Below are 25,375 nucleotides of genomic sequence, written 5' to 3' on the forward strand. Positions count from 1 at the left end.
TTTCTTTCTTTCTTTCTTTCTTTCTTTCTTTCTTTCTTTCTTTCTTTCTTTCTGTCTTTTGGAGGAAACACAGCCAGCTATGTAGTATAGTGAAGAGAACAAACTATTTGGAGACAAGAAGGCCTGAGTTCAAACCCTGCCTCAGATATTTACTAGCTGTGTGACCCTGAGCAAATCACTTAACCTCTCTCAGCCTCAGTTTCCTTACCTGTAAAAGGGTGATAATAATAGCACTAATTTCCCAGGGTCAAATTTATACACACACACACACACATATATATATATACACACACACATGTATACATTCATATAATGAATTAATATAATGAACTGTCTTTAAGACACTATTAAAGGCTTTAGCTGTAAATGTTTGAAAAGCAGAAATCTTGCCCTGAATATGTTTCTCTTGTTCTTCTTGTCTTTGTTCTTCTGTTCCTCTCCTACCCACAGCAATGGCAAAGGAGAAAAGAAGTTAAGGGGTAAAGGAAAGGCAGAAAACATGCCTTTTCCTTAATAATGGTAGAGATATCTGTGGACTAAATGGATGTGACCCCACCTACCCATACATTCATCTCAGTTTTGTTTTGTTCTTGTAAAAATACACAAACTGACAGTGCTTAGCACAGTGTCCACCACTTAACATAGCTCCTGGCATAGAGTAAGTGTTTAATAAATGGCGGGCAGAAGCTGGCTTCTTGTACTCCTTCCCTACACACTGAATTGTTGCCGCAGCTGTATCTCTCAAAGTACTGTTCTTAGTTATCCAAGCTCTTTGGCACGTGGCAAGTTAATGAGGATATAATAAGTTATTTCATCCTAATGATGAGTTTTCTACAAAACTGTGGGCTGGAGACCATCCACTGTACTGAAAAAAAAATTGGAAGTTGTCATCAACTGCACATAATGTAGTTCTCTAATTATTAGAAAAGTCATTCTTCACTTTCATCTGAAATCCACCTCCTTACAACTTTGAATCATGACTTTTAGAACTCTTACATATGTTTAGTACAGGAGATTGGGCCTAATGAGAGTGATTTGGTAGGAAAGAAAAGAGAAAGAGATCCAGAAATAGTAGCTTTCAGAATAGCAGTAGTAAAACTTTGACATTAAAGTCATCAGAAAACAGATGGCACAATCTATATTAATATATGTAAAAACAAACACTCATTTCCTAGTTCATATAACTGTAACCATGTTTTTTCCCCCATAACTGGATGTGGTCCTTGGAAAACTCTAATGCAATTCACTGCAATAAAAGGCATCTCTTTAAAAATCTTACTACTTTAACTCTCAAAAAAGGAAGAAATATCCACCATTACCGCATTCGAGGCATTTTTCTTTAGCCAAAAAAAAGAAACCATATTATACACAGCTGTCCTGATCTCAGTTGAAGTATTAATAAGTACCTATGAATGAGGTAACAGAGTACAGATTATGCTATAGAAACAGCGAAGGGAAAAGAAAAAAGAAGGAATGAAAAGGAATGGGAATAAAAAAGTCAGTTTGAGATACCCAGTGATAGAAAGTTCTCATTTCTCTCATAATGATCGTAATCACTAGCATATATAAAAACATCCTCCTAGGGAACCACTGAGTATAACTTCCCTTATTCAACTAAGTCAATGAGAAAACAGTATTTCATTTATAAAATTTCTCTTACTAAGTAACTTTCCAAGAATCAATCAATGTGCATTTATCATGTGGAGGTCAGTAACACGCACTAACTTGTAAGTCACATGTGGTAAGTTGTAAAGATAGGATGGGGACAGCTTGTGAAAGTTTTGAATACCAAACAGAAAAGTTTGCATTGGATCCTGAAGGCAATAAGGAACCATCAGAGTTTATTAAGTATAAAAAAATGTAACATGGTCAGATTTGCACTGTAGGAAAAACTAGCTTGGAAGTTATGTGAAGGATAGATTGGAAGGGGAAGGTTTGAGACAGAGAGACCAATCTGGAGGCTAAAACAATAGTCAAGGTAAGAAGTGATTTGGGCCTGCACTAAATTTGTGGCTATATGAGTGGATAAGACAGTTATCAATATGGAATATAATATAGAGCAGTGGTGTCAATCTCAAAAAGAAATGGATGTCTATGGGTTCACTTACTAACTTAGAAAATCACAAATAAGCACTATATTGTGTAGTATTTTTATTTATTTTGTCAATCATTTACCAATTATATTTTTTTTAGGCAATTGGGGTTAAGTGACTTGCCCAGGGTCACACAGCTAGTAAGTGCCAAGTGTTTGGTCTGGGGCCGGATTTGAACTCAGGTCCTCTTGACTTCAGGGCTGGTGCTCTAACCACTGTGTGACCTAGCTGCTACCATTCCAATTATATTTTAATCTGGTTCTGGATGCCAGAAATTTGTCACTTACATAGAAAAAAAATTACAAGACTGGCAAATGACTTGATGTGGGAGGTGACTAAGAGCATGGAGTCAAAGGTAACATTTCAGCTGGGAACGTGCATGAAAGATCATGAGTTTATTTTTGTTACATACCACCAGCTTACGTTTGCCCAGGGTTCAAGTGTTTTCAAATAGCATTCACATAAGTGACCTCATTTGACTTTTACAACAACCCTAAAATAGGCAAGAAAGATATACCATTTCATTCATGAGAAAAATTAGTCTGAGAGAGGTCAAAGTGATTTGTCCAATGTCACATGGCTAAAATCCAGGTCTTCTGTCTCCCAATTCAACGTCACATGTACTATATATAACATTCTGCATCTCTGTATCAAGAGATACTTGCAGATCTTAAGGATAATGTGGATCATTTAAATCCAAAAGTAATACAAATCCTCATGTCAGTTGCTCATCTTCAGTTCAAGTGATCATCTCTAAATTTTCAATTAAAGTAACAGTAGTAGTATATTAGTAGTATATTATAATAGTAGTATAATAGTAGTAGAATTGACCAGTTAGTGTTTTATGTGCAGTTGGGTTTTTTCCCCCTCCTACTCGGACACAAAGTAGAGCTGTGTTTGCAGAATAAAAAATGGTCAAAATCTAGGCTAATGGAAATTAAAGCGGGGGTGGGGCAAAACAGTCCTGGGTAAGATGGGAAAAACAAAGAAGTCACAAGCTCAAGACTTAAGAACTAGATAATTATCTCCTGAATATGAAGAGCTAATAACATTTGGTTCTCAAAAAAGGATTTGGATAAAACGAGTATTAAGATAAATGCTTATCGCTTAAATTCTTAATTTGGTGATTAAGATCTGTGCTCTAAGATATCAACCTTTCTGCCACTCTCTAAGGCCAAAAGGAATGAAATGATTTAAGGGGAAAAAAAGGCAAAAAATCTTACCGTACAAGCAAGCTATACAGTGGGCTGCAGAAATTTTCTTCAGCTAACATCAACACCGCCTTGTCTCAGATCTTAGCAGTGATGGCAATTAATGTAAAAACTACAAAAAAGTGACAAAATTAAACATTGGTAAGGAAAAATCCAATTAAAACATTTTAAGAAACCAACGTTTAAATTATACATTTGAACAATTCAGCAGGGGCAGTTCTAATCCCGAGACTAGTTCCCTTTAGTGTTAATGAGTGCTTGAGGTATGCAGAAGGTTATTAGAGGCCTGGAAAATATTATAATTCTCATTCACAATCCCAGAAGAGCTATAATACTATCTTTAAATGCCTATAGTAAATGTGAAGAGAATAAACAGGCAGAAGAAAAGAAACGTGAGGTAAATTATAGGCAGGCAGCTGAAATACTCAAAATATTGACCCAACACACACTTTGTGTTAAGTATCTATTTATGAATGCGACATGCAGAACAGGGAATACACGAATAAGAAGGCAATGAAATACATGTGTTTTGGTCACCACCTCTGAGTAGACAGCTACATAGGAAGAGAAAAGACCAGAAGAGGTAAAGCTATCTGGATTCATTTCTGCCACATCCATACAGTACTAACTTCTGAGGACAGGTCAATGGCACATCTATAACTCCACAGTAGGCCTGCAATAGTCTATGCAGCTAATCTGAACTGAGATCAAAGAAAGGGAAAAAGAATGCATATGTGCAAAAATATTTGTAGTATTTCTTTCTGTAGTGGCAAAGTACTAAAAACTATGGTCGGTGTCCATTAATTGGTGGGTAGTATGGTTGAATGGATTATGGTATGTTGATGTAATGGAATACTTCTTTCTGCATAGTAAGAAACAATGAAAGAACCATTTCATAGAAACCTGGGAAGACTCACATGAATTGATGCAAAGTGAAGTGAGCAGAACCAGAAGAACAATGCAGACGATACCAATAACATTGTAAAGGCAACAAATGTAAAAGACTTAAGTTTTCTGATCAATGAAATGACCAACTGATTTCAAAGTACCAATAATGAAACAAATATTGACCTCTGCTCAGAGAGATGATAGATTCAAGATGTAGAATGAGAAAATGCAGAATGAGACACTCATTTTTTGACATATGTGGGAATCTGTTTTGCTTGACTATGCAATTTTGTTACAAGGGTTCTATCTTTTTTCCCCTTAAATGGGGATGGTGTATAGCAAGGAGAGGCATAGAGTCTTCCCCTTTCCCCCAAAAAAGAGAACAGAAGGAAGGTCAGAAGGAATTATAGACAAGCACCACAATTTCAAAAATTACAAGTTGAATTTATACACATTTAAGTAGAGAAGTAAGCTTTAAAAGATTTGTGGTTTTATGAATAATCCTCTCTTGTTCTATAATGCATATGGAAATGTTTAATTGATTTGATGTTTCTCAAGTTCCAAGTAAAATAAGCAATTAAAACACACACACACACACACACACACACAACTGATGAATGATCCACAACAAAACAAAGTATTAGTGGTCACTCAATACTGACAGACTATCATGTGAAAAGTCAGCAGCTGGTCACATTCCCGGCAAGATGAACAATAGATGAGCCATCCTAACAACAAACCACTTATGATCCTGTGTGAACCAACCAGGAAGCTGAAAACTCAAGGGGGATGAGCCAGTGAGCTTAATCTTTGGACAAAGATGGGAGGAGTGAGCACAGAATAACTGGTTCTAAAGCCAATAGTTTGTTATTGGCTCTGCTCCTAACTAGGTGTCTGATTGTGGTAGTCCAGCCTCTCTGAGACCCATAGAGCTCCCTTGCTACGGGGTCACATACCATCCTCCTGCATAACACTCCCTTCCTTTCTTGGAATTTTCCGTGTTAGATATTTCTAGAGTAGAAAGTTCCCTGGCTCAATACCTGTCATTTCCCTACATGTGAGAAGTGAGAGTTGTGAAATCAGATATGTTTGAGTAAGTAGTTTCCACTCCCTAGAAAATCCATGGCCCTCCCCAGCTACGGCCCTAATATGTGTGTGCTGTCCTACTATGTTGAACATGACCCAGATGTGCCAGGTCTGGAGGGCAGACTCACACAGGACCATTGTTGATCCCTTCCTCCTCCTACTGTGGCCTGCCAACCATTTCGCCAAAGGTTCTAGTGATCTCTCTGGTTGCATCCTTGACTGCCCTTCCCTCTCCTCAGCCCCATCCTTTATTACTCTTTATTGTCCCTTCCAACCCTAGTGCCTCATTTTAAAACTTAGGCCTTCTATTGTGTGAATTAAAACATATCCATAATAAAAGCTTACTGCTTTCAGCATCACTGTCTGATACGACTTTCGTGAAAGTCTTTAAGTCCCAAAGTAGCTTTAATAGACTGGGATGGAGACCTAAAGCAATCCCTTAATCTTTCAGGTCTCAGTTTGCTCATATGTAAAATGAGGGAACTGAATGAAAAGGTCTCTTAAGAGTTCAACCACATATACAGTAATGGGCAGTAAAATATTTGTTGAATTGAACTGAATCTATTAAACTGTGATACCGAGTAGTTGGTCTGAGAAAGCAAAAGAAAGAAATGTTAGGTCTGCTTTTACTTTTTAAAAAATGTTTTGCAGTAGAAAAAAATTCCTAACATTAACATCTACAAGTTGAATACCTAAAACTTTAAGCAAAGCTCGAGGTCAATGGATGTTTTTGAAAGGTTTTGCTTCCTACAGGGAAATTTAGCAAGAGAGAAGTAAAGCATCAGCTTAAACTTCTATAGAGGGCATTTTTTTTTAATGAGAACTGAATCACCTCTAAAAATTCCTTCTAAATTCTAAGAAAACCAACAGTTAAATATGTCAGGTTTACTAATAAGTATATATAAATATATACACATATTATCTTGCATACTATATGTATTATATATATATATTTATATGCATATATATATATAGCTATATGTATATAGTGAGCATCTAGCTATCCATTCGTATATTATCTATCTATATTTCGGGAGTAGGATGAGGACTGATTTCATCGGTATAATGAGCTCCCAGTGAAGAACTTTCTCACAACTAGCCGTGAGAAGCAGTGGGGGAAAATGGATAGAAAATTAGCTTTAGAGTCAGAAAGACCACGGTTCTGATCCTGTCTCTGCCACATGCATACTGATAGTATGACTCCAGGCAAGTCACTCAATAGTGCCCTAGCCACTTCTCTCAGACCATAGGCAGGTGAGAAGGTGCCAATCTACATTGGTAGAGAAAATTCTTCACTGGGAGCTCCTTACACCAATGAAATCACAGTCCCCAACCAATCCCCAAAATAAACAAACAATAGATGGGTAGACAGATGAATAGAGAAACAGACATATAGTATGTTAATTGGAAGCCATATTTATTAGAAAAGAATGATATTTTTACATTGTAGTAAATTAGAACCTCTCCTAAAAGAATGTATACAGCACATTTGTCTATTATATAGCATTGAGAATTACTTTTATTATTTTGAATGATTATCCTTATTTACAGTTTTATCTTTGGCTTCATGACAGGATAATACCTATTTGAGAACCCATTCCTCAATTATAACATTCTTATAGTAAAATGTGATCATTTTAAGATGCTACTTTATAATGTGCATATTCTAGAACAAACTATAACAAAAAGTAGTGACTGCTTGAATCTGTTGGCATTGTCAATTATCCCTTCAATTTCTAAATACTGGGAGAAATTTCTGAGTCAGATACTGCAAAGATATTTTTGACCAGATAACCTCTAAGGTTTCCTTCCAATCTTAAGTTTCTATGATTTCATGAAGTTTTACCAAAAAAAAAATATTTTCAATCAATATGACTGGGCAGTAAAGCAAGACACCATCATACTTGCAGGAAGCAGTCTAGAAGGTTGCTGTTTGCTGCAGAGGTTTCTGTTCCTTTTTCTCTTTTATATAGAAATTAAGTTCACATTGATCCTTTCATCAGTTTTAGATTATGTAATCTTCCATGACATACCAGCTGTTGGATTTCGATTTACTTGATTTACATAGAACAAAAAGCATGTTAAGCTGAATAAGTAACTACAGCAATATTAGCCTGATTCAATAGACAGGTCAATCACAGTGTAAAGGGCCCTGAGTGAATCACTGGGTGATGAGGGGAGAAGATTATTGTTATTGTTGTTGTTGTTATTCAGTCATGTCTGACTCTTCATGACCTTATTTGGGGTTTTCTTGGCAAAAATACTGGAGTGGTTTGCCATTTCCTTCTCCAGCTCATTTTACAGATGAGGAGACTGAGGCCAACAGGGCTAAGTGACTTGCCCAGGGTCATTCAGTTACTAAGTGTCAGAGGCCACATTGGAACTCAGGTCTTCCTGACTCCAGGGCTGGCACTCTACCCCCTGTACCACCAATAAGGGATCATGTTTCAATGAGTAGTCTTTGAGAACTCAGGATCACTTACTTCCATGCTATAATAAGACACTAAAGTAGGGTGCTTTTATTCTGAAATGTGTAATCATAAAATTAGACTGAAGGCAGTGAAATTTCTGACTGTGGTATTTGTATTCCCTAATAACTAGTAAAGTGCATGGCACATAGCAGACAATAAATGTTTTTTGACTGATTGATAAAATGAACTGTACTAAATTCCTACATATTAAGTAACTAAAACTCTTATCTCCCTTCTAGAAGCAACCAGTATGGTTGAATCCATGACATGTGAGGATGAGCTGAAGGAACTGGGGGTAGGAAGGTTAACTTGGACAGGAGAAGACTTGATCTTCAAGTATCTGATGAACTGTCATGTGGAAGAGGATCTAGATTTTTTTTTTACTAAAGAACCAGGAGCAATAAGTGGAATTTATAAAGAAGTCAATTTGGTCTTGATGTCAGGGAAAATTTTCTAATTCCAATAGAATTGTTCAAAAGCAAAATGGAGGTGGTGGGTTCCTTTTCAATAGTTTTCTGGCAGAGATCAGGTGACCATTTGTTAGATATGTTTCAGTGAGGATTCCAGTTGGGTCTGGGTTGGACTAGATGGTCACTGAGATTCTGAGGTTCTGTGATTCTGACCTGACGTCTATGAAAAGTTAGGATCTGCTGTATTCGGAATGTTTGCTAGAAGGCAGAGTAGAAAACAGGCTATCATATATCTCAGCTCTATTTCTCTCTAGGGAAGTGCAATATCCCATTGGTTGCTTCTGCTCAAGGTTCCCCAAGCCACATCCAGGAAATAAAGGTCACTGATTCTTATCTACCATTCTTATCCATCCAATCAAACTGTGGTTGCAGAGGTATGAGCAAGGTAAAGGAGGAGAGTAGAAAGGAAGAATTATAAGGGAACAGTAACCAACATAGACAATAGCTCATATGTGTACATATACACATATGTGTATATGAGTTATTGTATCCATATTACAAACGAAGAAACTGAGAATCACAGAAGATAAGTTGCTTGCAAATTATCAAAATGTTTGTTTTCAGAGCCAGGACTGAACCCTAGTTTACCAGCTTCAAAATCTAGTACCCTATCCACTAAGCTTTCAACTACACATCCATCCCTCAACATTTCCTTCCATGTATCTCCCTCACTTTAAAGTGGTTCTATGCCACAAAAATATTTTTTTTAAATGCAGATGCTATTTACAGAATCTAACCTTATTATAAAACTGAGTATGAATTCCAGCACTGCACAAATGTGTTTAGTTATCCATGCCAAGATGTCATCTATTAATAGAGTTTCATGTCCTTAACCTTTAGATTCAAATTCTAGGGAGCTTAAGATATTAATGTGTATTAGCCTATAAAGTTAAGGCTATAAAACAAAAATTTTATAACCTCGAGTCTTCATTACTCATCCCAATTGCTAAAGTGTAGAGACTAGCAGTTAGAATAAACACATGTATGTTTAAAATGTTGTATAATGCATTGTATAAACAAGGGAAAATTATCAACAACATTCTATGAACAAGGTTCCCAAACAAATGATTATAGGAAAAACATGGTTGATAATGATTATTGTAATAAGCTTTATTAGTAGCATGACATCACTGCTGAGAACTGTGGTACCACAAATAGTATTTGTGGTAACACAAATACTTCATGCACTACTCAGTGCAGCCTCAATATCAATGCTGCCTTAGGAGAATTGGGTTCAAAATCTTGCTTCAGATACTTACTAGCTGTGTAATGATGGACAACATGCTTCACCTCTAAGAAACTCAATTTCCTACATGTCAAGTGAGGTTGTATATAAAAGCACTTTGCAAATCTTGAAGCATCATAAATCTGCTGATGTTATGGATAAAAGAGGCAACATGGCACAGCTGAGAGAGAGATAGACAGACAGCTGGCCTCAAAGCCAAAAAGACCTGGGTTCAAGTGTCACTTCTGACATACTGACTATGTGACCTTGGTCAAGTCATTTAACCTACTGTGGATAACTTTTCTGAAGATTTAATTTCTCCTTCTTCCATTGTTTCACATTATTTTGTGAAATGATGCTACTCCCAGTCTTCCACCATTCTTTTCCATAAGGTTTTACAAATGAGTTTACATTCTCAACTAATGTCTTGGTTACCATATCTCTTCATGTGTCAAGGAGATAAAGTGCTTGTTGGCCAAGCCAAGTTGAAAGCTCTTTTGGCCCCCTCACCATTACACACCAATTACACTTCCATAGTATGAGTCCATCTTCTCCTTATTCCAGTGGCCATTTTTGAGCATGTCCAGCTTATCTGAATTGGTCAGATTGGAGCTCTTATAACGGTATGGCCTATGTTCTCATATTTATCCATTTTTCTTTTTGGGCCTTGGTTTTTATCTTTGCTCTAATGACTCAAAGGTCTGGCCATGTAAACAACTGATTTTGATATGACTCCCACATCAGTTGTTTCATGCACAGTAAGGAAGTTATTATTGGTATGACTTAGTTCCTTTTAGAGTATACTGTCACAATGGACAAGGATTCCATGTCTAGAGTACCAACAATAAAAACAATATTTATAGATAGTTTCCTGGCATCCTCTTCTCCCTTTTACACCACTCCATAAATATGGATGCAAAATTGAGCTAGATAGAACTAAGGGCTATTTAAAATTTTTTTTCTTTGTTTCATGGGCTGCCATGGCTGAAAACTTCATCAGTTTATAACCATTTTACTAACTGGTGATAGGTCTCTCCACACTTAGTAGGGCTAATACTCTAAAATATTAAATATGAAAATGTTTTTATCAAAACGTATTACCTCTGACAATTTTCTGGATGAAAATAGGCCTAATTGTGCGAAAAATTCCACCCACACATAATTTATTCCAGGAGTTTTTCAATATTCCCATCCCGTGCCCTCAGTTTAGCATTGGATCATGTCAAGATATTGGAAACATAAATGTATCCTATGCCCAATTAATTTTAGAAATATTGACGAGGTCCAATGTCTTCATTTCAAAGAAGAGAAGGAAAATAAATGAGAAGAATTAATACAAAGGACAAATAATTATTGGTGAATTCAGAAATAACAAACCAAGACTAAGCATCTTATCAGATCACCACCACACGTCTGGATAGGAGATTTCATAAGAAACTCACAAATCCTATTCTGGGTCTTATACCATTACTCAAAATCTTTAGGCAACAAAATCCACTTAAAGATTAGGCTAGAAAACCTTGGGCTAGCTTAGCAGTTCAAAAGAACAGCATTGCTAAATTAAATCCTTTACCTCAACAAATTCTCCTGCCTTCCAATAAAAAGGAGAAATAATCACATCATGAAAACATAGCAGTCTACAACTTGGGGAATCATCATAAGACTGGACTGACCAAGGAAGCTGTCTTCATAAAAAAGAAATGATTGCTTAGTAAAATATGCCCGCTATAAAAGAGAGTCCCAGAGAGCTTTACTGCACAAGAGCCCAGCTGTACTCATCAAGAGAGGTTTGCCTTAAAATACCGTTCTAGACACACAATCACTCCCTAGACTTTCAAGTTCGGGTTAATTTGTATTCTGAAAAAGATTTCTGAGCTTATGCGGTATGTCATTTTTGTCCCGTATTTGCACTAGAGATAGCTAAATCTGTGTTCCAGTGAGGCACGCTCTTTTCTAGCCAAAACCAAGACAGGGTTATTGACTTTTGCCAATTTCGTGGCATATTTCTTTCCATAATAACAAGCATTTCCATAATGTAAATTTATCAGAACTTCATGAAAGGCTTTCATCTGATATTACAATATTTAATTATGGTTGACATTCAATTATAATTTCAAACAAAGAAGTTATTTTAATCTCCCATTTCATCCCCTAGCTTTCAAAAAAAAAAATCCATCCAGAGCATGTTGTTGTTGTTGTTTTTCAGTTGTTTCAGTCATGTCTGACTCTTAATGACACCATTTGGTGTTTTCTTGGCAAAGATACTGGAGTGGTTTGCCATTTCCTTCACCTCATTTTACAGATGAGGAAACTGAGACAAACAGGGTTAAATGACTTGCTCAGGATCACACACAGTAAGTGTCTGAGGCTAGATTTGAACTCAGATAGATGAGTCTTCCTGATTCCAGGCCTAGCACTCTATCCACTACACCATCTAGTCACCCAATCTAGAGCATACAAATTCTTAATCTAGAATTTACAATAATATCAAAGTCTTTCAAACAACAAAGAACATAGTATTATATAATCATGGTTAAAAGGTACCCTATGAAGAAATCTGTACAACCTCCAGCCTCTGCTTGAATATTTCTAGTCACAGAATTTCTTACCTCACAGAGATTTTTAGACTTCTCTTCATGAAGCTCCTCTTTATACTGAACTAAAGCCTATCTTCTTTTCCTGCAGTCTCTACTCAATCATCCCCAGCTGTTCATCTCAAGCACCTGCCTCTTCTGGTGATCTTACCTCTCTTTTCCTCCTCTACACCAGTGGGTCAAACTCAAATACAAAAGGGGGCCACTAAACCATACATAAAAATCCCCAAGGGTCACATATTGACTTTAAAAACCACATATTAATATTATCTATGTTTTATTGTCTCTTTATTTTGTTAAATATTTCCCAATTACATTTTAATCTAGCTCAGGCAGCACTCAGGACTGTTGGGGACAACATGCTTCATGTCTGACCCTTCTGTCCTACAATAGTGTTTGTACTACTCTTTTGGTGCTTACCCTAGGCGGCCTTGTATTGTTCTATATCTTATTCACTATATTGTCATATGATAGGGCTTTTAAAATTCTAAAATATTCTGCACATAGTGACATCAAAATTCCATTTTTCTACCTCACTTCAGGATAGGGGTGACCCTGAAGATTTTGGCAATAGGGTATAAGAAGATGGTGCCCAAGCTGAATTGACTTTGAGGGCAGGCCAGGTGATGGGCTATCATCCAAAAAATCAGACAACTTAAGTTTTTAAAAGATCATTACCAAAAGTTTCATTGCAAAGTGGTAAAAATTTTTGTACATATTAATTCATTAAACTATGTATGTGAAGGTATAGAAGAGTTGAAATGTGTCTTTGAAAAAAGTACCTATACTGATGAAATAATGGATTTTCCAAGTAACTGAAGTATTATAACATTATTATATTATCAATAATATAATTATTTTTAAAATACTTTATCAATCCCATGAAAAAGCAAAGACTTGGCCAAAGTACAAACCAAATACACAGTATAACAAAGCACAATTCAGTCATTGATAGGTCAGTTTTTAAAAAATCTTCCTGAACACGTAAAAATTTAGGTGGTACAAAGGTTTTTGTTTTTTATGTTCAGCCTTTCATGGCCCTTTTCCTGTTTGTAATTGTAGTGACCTTTATCACTATAATTAAACCTCTGTCATAGTCTTGTAATCACATATAATGAATGAATTAAATCATAGGTATGAAATAGATTTGCTCTTCACCATATGTGGCAAATTGTCAAGTGATGTCCCTCCTTATTCTACTCCATCTATCTGATTATAATTGTTATGTTATAAAATTATATGACTATTTCACTTGTACACAAATATCTATGAAAAAAACAGCATACTAAGCAGTGTATGCAAAATATCAGGTGTGGAGTAGATAATTAATGCTATAGTCATTCAAAGGAAGGAGCAATCCCTGACCATTTGAGGACTCCAGGAATGGTTTCAGGGAAAAGTTAAAACTTAATCTGAACTTTAAGGGAAGGTTAGGATTAGAGAGATGGAATAATAAAGACCATTAGGTACACTAGCCGCCTGCCAAACACAGTTATTTGATCTTAATCTCACTGCATTAGGATTTCCTTATGAGTATGTTGATCTTTGCATTCTCTATCACCTAAAGGGATAGCTTTTTAGACTACAGAAATATTCTGCATTTGCTGGACATCTCACATACAAAGAAAACTCAACCGATTGCTTTGTTTCCCATTTCAAACTGCAAAAGGACCTCCTTTCTTCAGATTTTAACTCTAAATAGTTGTCTATATAGAAACTCATGACATATATTTTCTTAAGTATTTTACTGGCAAGGTATAATTGCAAGAATCTCAAATGCCCTCGCATCTTTTTAGAGTCAGTGACATTTTACAAAAATATAAAAAATGCAAAATTAGAAGTAAGACATCTTATATCTCAATAAATTAGATATGCTATATTTCTCTTTCCTTGCTCTCTTAATTTCTGGTATTAATTTTATTTTTCCAAGCAATCTATTATATTTCTTTCCATTTCAGTATTTTCTAACCTCTACGAATACTTTTGTAAAATGTAACTTTTCCTATAATTCTAATCACAAAGCCGAAGTTCTTTGACAAAAATACCTCCTCTCTGTGATGTACTTGAAGACCACTGAATCTGAAGTCAAAGGACCTGGCCTTGAACTCTGACCCTACTACTTAATTACCTGTGTGACCCTGGGCAAGATAAATGACCTCTCCAGAGGTTTTCTTATTCAAAAAGCAAAAGGGGAAGAACAAATGATTTTGAAGATCCATTCCAACTCTCAGTCCTACAATGATCCTCTCTTCTATATTTTGAATATAGGATCAAGGAGTCCCAAGTTACTAAATGGTGGTGCAAAAAGCACGTGGACCTTTCAAGGCTGACAAAAGGACACAAATTACATGACTACCGGAATATTCTAATATCAAAACTAAGCCAGATGCTTCATGGCCCAAATATCTGGTTTTCCGTGAAGACTTTAAACTCTTTCCAACATGGGTAAAGAATAGGGAATATCAGATAAATGAACTAGGCAAGGAAGGATGAAGCTAAAATATTAGATAGGTACCTAAATAGTTGAAGAAAAATTATTATAATCACAGAAGGGTTGGAAGAATTTTAGAAGTCATCAGGTTCAAATGTTCATGTGCCATCCAAATGCATACAACTCCTATAATATCTCTACTCGAACCCTTCCAATGTCAAGGATTTCACTACTTGACTGGCCACCTTACTCCATTTAAAGACAAATTGCTCAACATTCTTTATTTTGTGCTAAAATAGCAATAATTTTGCCTTACAAAACAACATTGAATAAGTCTTAGTCCTTTTCCAAATAACTGACCAATCCTTCAAATATTTGAAGACAGACAATCATTTCTCTGAGAGACCTTTTCTTTATCAGATTATAAATTTACCTAATCCTTTCAATTATTCCTCAGAACATGATTTATAGATCCTTCATCATCCCAGTTGGCCAAACATGTGGTCTGGCCAATACATAAAGTATGGTTAATCTATGAACTCCCTTGATCAGGGCATTACTTTCCTAATCAATATAGTTAAATTTCTGCCATCTTTGCACACTTGCCTTTTTTAATGTAAATGTAAGACTTTCCATGGATCCACATTAAATTTATTATTATTAAAGTTGACCCATCTGTTGTTGTTTTTTCAAATTTTGAGTCTCATCCAACATACTGTTAACTTACAGGGTTTGTGTCACATTCAACTCTGATAAGCACATGTTTGGTGAAGTCCTATAAAGTGCTGAACATAATAGGGCCCTGTGGCAATTTACTGAAGACCATCATCCAAGTTGCCATGAAACCATTAAGCAACATCTTCTTGAGTACATTTCTTCAGTCAATTACTCCATAGCTAGAATAGTCCAGTGGATAGAACACTAAACCTAGAGACAAATCCTCATCTGAATTTAAACTCAGCCTCAGGCACTTACTAGCTATGTGATGCTAGGTAAATCACTTAACATGTCTACTTCAATTTCCTCATGTGCAAATGGAGATTAAAATGGCACCTATGTTCCAGGATTGTTATAAAGATAAAATGAGATAATAAAATCATTATTATTAATTATACTAAAACCCAATGTATTTCTTCATTTCCCCACAAGGATATCATGAGAAACTTTTGATTAATGCCTTACTAAATCAAGATACATTATGTTTACAAATGCTCCGGATTGATCAGCATAGTAGCCCACCATGATCCAACATGACTTATCATTGCATTGATCAGAGTTCTAAAATTTTTCAAAGTTCTTTTCTTTATATTATTATTGCATAAATTATTATGGATTAGGACACAGAGATATTGCAAATAAATATGACAAGACAGAAATAGTAAACATATCATATAGCATGATAAAAATAATCACCAGTTCTGAGAGCACAAACAAAAGACACAGATCTAAGTGAATACTCAACAATGAAATTCTAAATAATGAGTGGACTAAATAACAAATCATAGAAACAAATGACACAACCTAACAAAATTTCTGGTATGCAACTAAAGCAGTCTTTGGGGGCAAAAATCATATCTCTATAAACATACATTAACAAACTAAAATGAATTGAATTGAATATGAATTGAATATGAATTTTAAAAATTAGAAATCCAACAAATAAATAAACAAACAAATGCAGAGGAGATATTAAAATTAGAGAAGTAGATAAACTGGAAACTAAGAGATATAAAAATAATTTTTAAAAATTAAAAGATATTTCTTTGAAAAGACATAAAATCAATAAGCCTTTAGATAATATAAAAAAATCAAATTAACAAAATAACAAAGAAATGACATGAAATTACAACAAAGCAAGAAAAAATAAAAAATTATAGGGGTTTACTATGCACAATTCTTTGTTAACAAAACTGAGAATACTAAAGAAATAGAGGAATATCTTCAAAAATATAAATATTTGAACTAACAGACGACCAAACAGAGATGTTAAATAAGCGAATCTGAGAAAATGAAATAGAACTAGCTGTAAAGGAACTATCAAATAAAAGAATTCATGGTCCTGATATATCCATAGGAGAATTCTATCAAATTTTACAAGAAAACTAGTACCAAATATGACACAAATTATTCTCAAAAACTGAAAAAGAAAGCAACCTACAAAATTCCTTTTATACGATGAATGTAGTTTTAATACCTAAGTGAGGGAGAGATAAAGTACAAAATGAGAGTTCTAGACCAATAAATATAATCAATGAATATCAATTCAAAAATTGTAAATGAAATACTGTCATACAAAACACAGCAATTTATCCAAGAAATCATTCTTGCATATTAGAAATCATTCATGACCAGGCTAGACTTTTTTTTTCAACCAGGTATACAAGGATGGTTCAACATTAGAGAAACAGTCAACATAATTAATCATATTAAAAACAAAATCATCATTAAACTGTGCATACCCTTTGAACCAACAATACCACTGCTAAGTCATTTAAAAAAAGGGAAAAGGGCTTATTTGTACAAAAATATTTATAGCAGCTCTTTCTGTGGTGGCTAAAAGTTGGAAATTGAAATCGATGCCCATCAATTGGGGAATGGCTAAACAAACTGTGGTATATGATTGTGATGGTGAATTTTAGTGTGTGTAAGGAGGATGTTATTCCTTTTTAGGAATACCGCTTGCATGGTGAGATAGAGGGATGACATAAAGTACTCCTGCGCTAGGTCATGAAGATATTGCTAAAGTTAACCTGTGAGCTTAATGTTGGCAAGATACCTTCCTTGTCTGTTGCCCTATAAAGCAAGTGGGCATTGGTCAGTAAGTGGGGAATCCATTTTGGAATTTGGGTAATGAATAAAGGAATGCATTTACTGGCCCCCATCAAGGCTTGGGGGGAATCTGTGTTTGCCTCAACTAGCCCCCATTGAGGTTTAGGGGACCTTGAAGGAGTTATACTCCTATTCTCACCCACTCCTGTGAGAAGTGTGATCAAGGAATGCTGTAGGAATTGGTGCTCCCTTTATTAGCAACCCAACTCTGAGAACGCTAGACTAGAATGAAGTAAGCTTATTTAACCCCTCCAAAGCTGTCTTCCTGTCTGACTGGATCAAAAGTGAACCTGTGGGGGAAACTAGGTGGCGCAGTGGATAGAGCATTGCCTCTGAAATCAGGAGGACCTGAGTTCAAATCCGGCCTCAGACCAAACACTTGACACTTACTAGCTGTGTGACCCTGGGCAAGTCACTTGATCCCAATTGTCAAAAAAAAAAAAATAAGTGAACCTGTGCTAGCACACCTGTTAGTGTTAGGAGCCCTCCTGTGTTCTCCTGCCCAGCAAATGGTGTTAGCTGTGTGTTTACCTGTGAAACAGATGGAATATTATTGTGCTATAAGAAATGATGAGCAGAATGATTTCAGAAAAACCTAGAAAGACTTATGTGAACATGAAAGTGAAGTGAGCAGAACCAGGAGAGTGTTGTACACAGGAATGGCAATATTATACAATGAAGAATTGTTAAAGGCTTTCTAAGTTATTCTCAGCAATACCATCATCCAAGACAGTCCCAAAGGATTAATGATGAAGCATACTATCCACCTCCAAAGAAAGAACTGATATTGTGTGAATATGGACTGAAGTATGCTATATTTCACTTTCTTTAATTCATTTTTATTGGAGTCTTATTGTACAAAATGACTAGTACAGAAATGTTTTACCTGATTGCACATGTATAACCCATTTGCTTACTGTCTCAGGGAGGGAGGAGGAGAGAGAAAAAGGGAGGGAGGGATAGAATTTGGAACTCAAAACTTTTAAAAAAACAAAATATTAAAAAATGTTTTAACATATAATTGGGAAAAATAAAAAATATTTTTAAAATAAAGATATCTTCAAATTTAAAAAAAAAATCATCCCAAACCATGTTTATTTCAAAAGATGCAAAAAGCTTTCACTCATTTATTCTGAAAATCCTACAAAGAATAGGCATGGAGGGAACTAATTTAATATCATACAAAGTATCAAAAGTAAGCATCACATGCAATGAGGATACACTAGATTAGAACCTTTTTCAATAAATATAGGAGTAAAGCATGGATGCCCATTCTCCCCACTATTATCTGAAATATTTTTGGAAATACAAACAAGCAATAAGATAAGAAAAAGAAATTAAAGGCATAAAGGAAAAGTAAAGAGGGGATACAACTATCCCTATTTGCTGATAACATGATTATAAAATCTTAGGGAATCTGCAAAGATTCAAAATATTCAAGGACAACAAAAAGCTTCAGCAAAGTTGCAGGGTATAAATAAACCTTCAAAAGTCAAGAACATTTCAATATTTCTATATTTCTCCAAATCCTTCCACCTCCATAGCCTCTCCCATTTTTTTCCCAGAACCTCCATTATAAGGACACCCAACGTCACCCTTTGTCTACATACTTCTCCAGGCTGCACGACTGACTCTTCTCCCAAACTTCCTCTACAAAGTCCTTGAGGAGGTTCCTTCGGCCCCTAAATTCCCTCCGGCTTTCTTTATATATTGTCTATCCTCATTACGATGTAATGAGCACTGGACATTAAGCATGGGGAAAACCTTTCTTTTTTCTTTATATGTATTCCAGAGCTTAGTATAGTGCCTGGCATAGAGTAAATGCTTAATAAATGCTTATTGACTTGTTAATTATATAATAATAATAAAATCTAAGAGGGGAAAATAGAAACAGAAATTTTATTTCATGTAACTACAAGATGCATAAAATATCTGGGGATTAGTCTACCAAAGCACACAAAATACTTGTACATATACAATCACAAAGTGCTCCTTAAAGACATAAAGAACAATTTCAATATCTGGAGGAGTATTCAGTGAGTATGGCTGGGCTCTGCCAAAATGAGAAAAATAACAATTCTACAGAAGTTAACTTATAGTTTTAATTCCATACCAATTAAATTATGAAAGATATTTTATAAAACTTGATAAAATAATAAATTCATTTAGAAAAAATAAAATATCTAGAATACCAAGAGAAATGATAAAAAGAGGAAAAAACAAAGCACTTCTAGGCCTCAAAATATATTATACAATAGCAATGATCAACACCACTTGATTTTGGTTAAAAAACAGAGAGGTAGATCAATGGTAGTTGTTGTTGTTTGTCCTTCATTCTCAAAGAGGACCATGACATCAGGAAGATGATGTCATGACTTACAAGTGAATTGTATTTAAGTGAGGGAGGGCTGTGCAAAGTCACCTGCCTCACTTTATCCTCTGGAGCCATCTGGATCCAGTAGCAAGATATAGATCTAGATGAGTAGAGATGGCCCGCAATGCAGTGGTAAACTTGACCTATTTAAGCTAAGGTCCTTCCCAGGTCTCAGTCTGTCTGAGACAATACCCATTCAGTGATTAAAGCTAGGTAAGAAATGAGGCAAAAAACAGCCTCTTTTACCTAGCTCAAAAAAAAAAAAAACAATCAATCTGGGCAGGAAGACCCCCAGGGTTTCTGGTCAAAACAGAAACAATTGCCATTTACATTCACTCTGAGCCATCAATGGACCATACTAGATGAAGGAGAATCAAAAACAATGAAACTCAACAATCCAGTGTTTGATAAACCAGAAAACATAAATTATTTAAGTAAAGAACTCCTATTTCATTAAAAAAAAACTTCTGGGAAAACTAGAATGCAATTTGACAAAAATTAGAATTAAACTAACACCTCATACCATATTCCACAATACATTCTAAATTGATATATAACCTTGATATTAAAGATTATCTTATTAAAAAATTAGAAGAAAATATCATATACCTTTCATAGCTACAGGTAGGAGATATATTCTTAATCAAACAAGGTATAGAGGAAATTGCAAAAGTTAAATGGATAACTATAATAACATGAAACTGAAACACTTCTGAAAAAATAATATTCATACATTTAGGATAAGAAGGAAAGCAGTTGAATGGTGGGAGGCCAAGAGAAGGAAACAAAATTCTCTATCAGATTTCTCTGATAATACTCCAAATGACTAATAATAAGAGAAATGCTCAACAAATAACCTTTAACATCCACCTCACACCTTGCAAATCGACAAAGATGACAAAATATTTGAATAGTCAATATTGGAGTGGATGTGGAAAAGTAAGAACACTAATATATTACTGGCAGACTGTGGTTCAGTACAATCATTTTGGAAAGCAATTTAGAATCATGCAAATAAGGTGATTAAAATGTCCATACCCTTTGACTAAGAGCTTCTATGTTTAAAATTCAAAGAGGATAGTGATAAGAAGAAAGTTCTCATATACACCAAAATATTTATGGCCACACTTTTTACAACAGCTAAGAACTGGAAATTAACTATCCATTGGGAAATGACTCCACAAATTGTGGGATATGAATGTAATAAAATATTATTGTGCTAGAGGAAATGACAAATGTCATGAATACAGAGAATTATGGCAAGATCTACATGTATTGATGAAGAATGAAGCAAGCAGAACCACCAAGAATACTATATACACAATGACTACACCAATGCAAATGGAATAAACATCCATTAAATATTTTTTAATTGAATGTTTCAAAATGACAAAGAGCAAGCATGGCTCAAAATAAAAGGGGGAGTGGAGATGAGAAGACACTTCTTTTGCCACCCTTTTACAGAGGTGGAAAGTCTACAAATGTAGCACATTGCACATATTTGCAATTTTTTCAATGTATTGATCAATGATTTTCCCTTTTTTTCCTTAAAAATACTATTTGTTATATGAGATACTGGGGACAATTATAGTGGTATAAAGAAGACATCAATAAAAATTATCTTTAAATAAAATAAAAACAAAGGCTCTACTTTGAATGCCACATAGAAGAAATGAGACCAATCTGCATCTTTTCTGCTACTCAGCCTATCTTTATGCACATCATCTTTCACATTATACATTGAAGTTGTCCTTGCAATCATGGCTAGCAAACATGCTCAGAATTCTACAAGCACCATTAATCTCAGAAAACAACACTCCCCCGAAGGAAAAAAAAATCAGGATTATAAAGTTACATTAAAGAGGTCAATTGCTAACTTTCTTATCTTCCTCTGGAGCTTGGAGAGAAAAGATTCCAGTCCTAGTTCTGGGATAGTGTCAGAGACCTGTTCTCTCCAGGGGACAGACGTAATTGTATTGTGTCCTAGGGTGGAGATTCCTTTGTTGCAGGAGGTGGGCTAGATAGCCTAACTTTCAAATTCTGGGATTCTATGAAGGGGACTGTAAGGATGCAAAACACCCTGTTAATATTTTTGCAGAAAATACACAGCAAATACAGCCACCCTATTACTGCTCAAAGCTTGGACCTTACAGTGATAATGAATGGATTCTGTGTCTAAAAAAGCAATGAAATTCAGTATTTGAGCTGCTTCTTCACTCCCAATATCATCTGCCTCTGAACTTCTTAAGGAATAAGGAATATGGTGATAGAATCTTTGTCAGGATCAAGGGTACTGGTGTAAATGTTGGGTAGGGAGGGTTGCTACATGATTCTTTCAGGTCTAAAAAAATCTGCATGAAGGTACATCCCTCATGTTACATATTTATCCTTTCTCCATACTGCACAGCATATAGGAAAAAATGGTATATTACTATTTTGCTCTTTAAATATTTTAAAATTCAGTATATATGCAGAATTGAATTCAAAAATTAATATTGAATTTATACTTACCACTTACATTTCACCCTGAAAGTGATTAGCAGCCAAGTATCAGTAAGCAGCAAACAATCACTCCCTACCCTGCACAGTATTTGCATACAATCGAAGCAACTTCCAAATCAGAAAAATGTCATCTTCTTTAGGAATTTTTGAAATAGAATCTTAAGTCAGAGAGCATTTCTACTGAAAGCTTATTACACTTTATCACTTAGGACACAAAGTGATCATTAGCTTTTTTTTTTTTTTTTTAATGCACTTCCAGGCAACAGAATGTATCACTGTATCAGGAAATATTCAAAAGTATCATAGGCTTAAGAGCCAAGAGTACCTTAAAAGATGAGCTTCATTTTGCAGTTAAAGAAGTTGAATTTTACAATTAAACTCATCTTGAATTGGAAGACAATTGCAGTGTTCCTTAAATATCAAATGATGGTTATAAGTACAAAGCAAAAAAGCAAGTTTAACCTAAAAGAATGGTGTTTGGCCATTATACTCACAAAGATAGCAATTACAATTAGTTAATACTTTATACATGGGGGAAGCTTGATGCATTGGAAAGAACACTAGGCTTGGCATCAAAATACCTGGGTTACAAATCCTACTGTGTGACATTGGCCAAATCATTTAAGCCCACCAAGCTTCAGTTTCTTCATCTGCAAAATGAGGCTCATAGGACAGATCATTAATTTAACCTCATTTTATGGAAGAAGAAACTGAGATCCATAGAAATTTCATGTCTTACTAAAGTTTCCATACCCTTCAATCTAGAAATACCATCAAAGAGAATAGAGGAAGAAAAAGGTCTCCTATGTCTGAATATATTTATAGTAGCTCTATTCATAGTAGGAAAAAAACTACACATTAACAGGGTGCCCACCAATTGGAGAATGGCTAAACAAATTATGGCATGTGAATGTAATGGAATATTACTGAGCCCTAAGAAATCACAAAGTGAACAGTTTCAGAAGAACTCTAGAAAGTTATGTAGAGTGAAATGAGCGAAACTAGGAACACAATTTGTGCAATAACAACACTATAAAGCAAAATCCTTTGAAAAACTTTGATCAGTGCAATGATAAGCCATGTGACCAGAGGACTGAAGATGAAGGATGCTACACCTCCTGTCAGAGAGGTGATGGATTTAAAAATGCAGAATGAGACATGTATTTTTGGACATGGCCAATGTAGAAATTTGTTTTGTTGGATTATGTATATTTGGTAAGAGGGTTTTCTTTTTTATTGTTGGGGGTTAGAGATAAGGGAAGGAGAGAAATGGTTGTAAAAAAAAAATTATTACTTGTATAACATCATACAAGTAAAAGTATCTAGTGCCAGGATTCAAACCTAGATTGACTCCAAATATGGTGCTCTTTTCACCATTGTACTCTGGACAACACTATTTGTTTTGTTTACTTTACAAGGTTGTCAAACATTCAAATGGGATAATATGAAGGAAAGTATTTTGTAAACTACAGAGCATGAAACAAAGTCAGGTCCTGTTAGTAAAATCAGTATGAGAGGAGGAAGGAATGGGAATTACAGAAGCAAAGCATGACAAAAGTAATTGGGGAAGGAACAGGGGAAAATGCAGATAGAGGATTTATATCAAAATGGACTAAAGCACAATCTAAATCATCAAAGGAAAATCCACACACCTGATCACCTAAAGTACAGTTTACTTCATCATTTCACTACAAACAAGACCATATCTCTGATGGAACTACAACTGCTTCTTGCTAAGACCACGTCTGGATTCTAGTTTTGTCTTCAGAGCAATGATAACAGCAAGCAGCTCCCAAAGCCTGGTCTCTGCGTGAGATCGCATTTGAGTTTATTTTCATAGGCCCATTGCTTGCATGCTTAAGATTGACTCTGAGAATTTTTTGTTCTGATAGTGTGATTTAGGGAGGTCTTTAATGTTTTAAAAGTAATTCCTTAAAAGTAGAGCATAGTTGTATTGTACGCCTGGCTGAGACAAGGGACCACATCAGCACCAGAGTTGCAAGACTTAGTGGGTTAAAGCTCATTGGATGTCTGCACTAAGTCTGGTGCCAATATGGTGAGCCTCTGGGAGCAGGGGGCCACCAGGCTATCTAAGGAGGGAGAATCAGCCCACATCAGAAATGGAAAGGGTCATGCTTCTTTGCTGACCCAAAGTCACAGCAAGCTTATAAACATTCACTGCATTTCCAGCCTGGATGAGATTTTAAAACACTTTCAAATCTCCATTAAGACCCTAAAATTTCAAACACTGGATTTGGCCTGTATCTTCCCAAAAGTTTACAAGAACTGACCTCTTTTTCAAATATTCCTGAAGACTGAAGGTCTTAACCATTTGATAAGAATTTAACACTGCATACGCTTTCTTACAATGTGAACAGCCTTCACCAAACTATAGAGAAGACCATCACTCATAATTGTAATTTTCTTTAGCTTTAAGAAGAAAAAAATTACCTTTCAAGCTATCACAATCTCATTGCCTTAACCAGCCAAAGAAATGGATTAAAAGTTATTATCTTGCTGATAAGTTATCTTATCCTCCTGATGCTGATATTATTTCTACTATTTATCCTTCTGGTGAACTTTGGATATCTGGCATTTGTTGAGGATGGAGGGAATTGAGAAATAAAGATGGGCAAGGAACTGAGAAACAAACATGGGAAGCATTTCAGCATCTGGATTAGTTGCTGCCCCTTGTGAACAATGACCACCCAAACTCAAACACTAGCCCTATGTCCAATATATTGGTCTTTAGAGTCACCACAACCAATCAAAGCATGGTCCAAAATCAATCACATAATTATAATAATAAAATTTATTTGCATAATGTTTTATAATGTATAAAGCATTTACCTTCCTACAAACTAGTGAGGTAGGTAGTTTAGGTATACCTATTTTACAGAGGAAGAAGCTGAGGCCCAAAGAGGTTATAAAGTGATATGCCCAATCAGAGAGTTAGCACTAGCCAGGACTCAAATCCAAGTCACGCGATTTCAAATCTGTATTCTTTTCACTACACCATGCTGTCAAAACAAAGCAGGGAGGGACAACATCCAAGACAGCCATTATGGCCAGCTTCTCTCCCAACAAAGACCCAAGAAGAATGCTAGACTGAAAACACAGTACGACATCTAATTAGCCCAAGATCTCAAATTGAACCCATAGGCAAATTAACAGGGCAGTACCTGTGGAATGGGAGTGGGC

The 25,375-nt window shown here is 35.4% G+C and overlaps 1 protein-coding gene across 1 annotated transcript in view; it reads right to left on the reverse strand.

The window, feature by feature from the left end:
* Positions 1-25,375, reverse strand: part of WASF3 (WAS protein family member 3) — a 179,638-nt gene that overhangs the window by 84,144 nt on the left and 70,119 nt on the right. Inside the window, exon 2 of the mRNA XM_027877577.1 lies at positions 3,317-3,416. The gene's annotated coding sequence lies outside the window, so the exon portion shown is untranslated. The remainder of the gene's footprint in view (positions 1-3,316; positions 3,417-25,375) is intronic.

Source organism: Vombatus ursinus, unplaced genomic scaffold (assembly GCF_900497805.2).
Source record: "Vombatus ursinus unplaced genomic scaffold, bare-nosed wombat genome assembly UNPS02014813.1, whole genome shotgun sequence".
Taxonomy (NCBI): Eukaryota; Metazoa; Chordata; class Mammalia; order Diprotodontia; family Vombatidae; genus Vombatus; species Vombatus ursinus.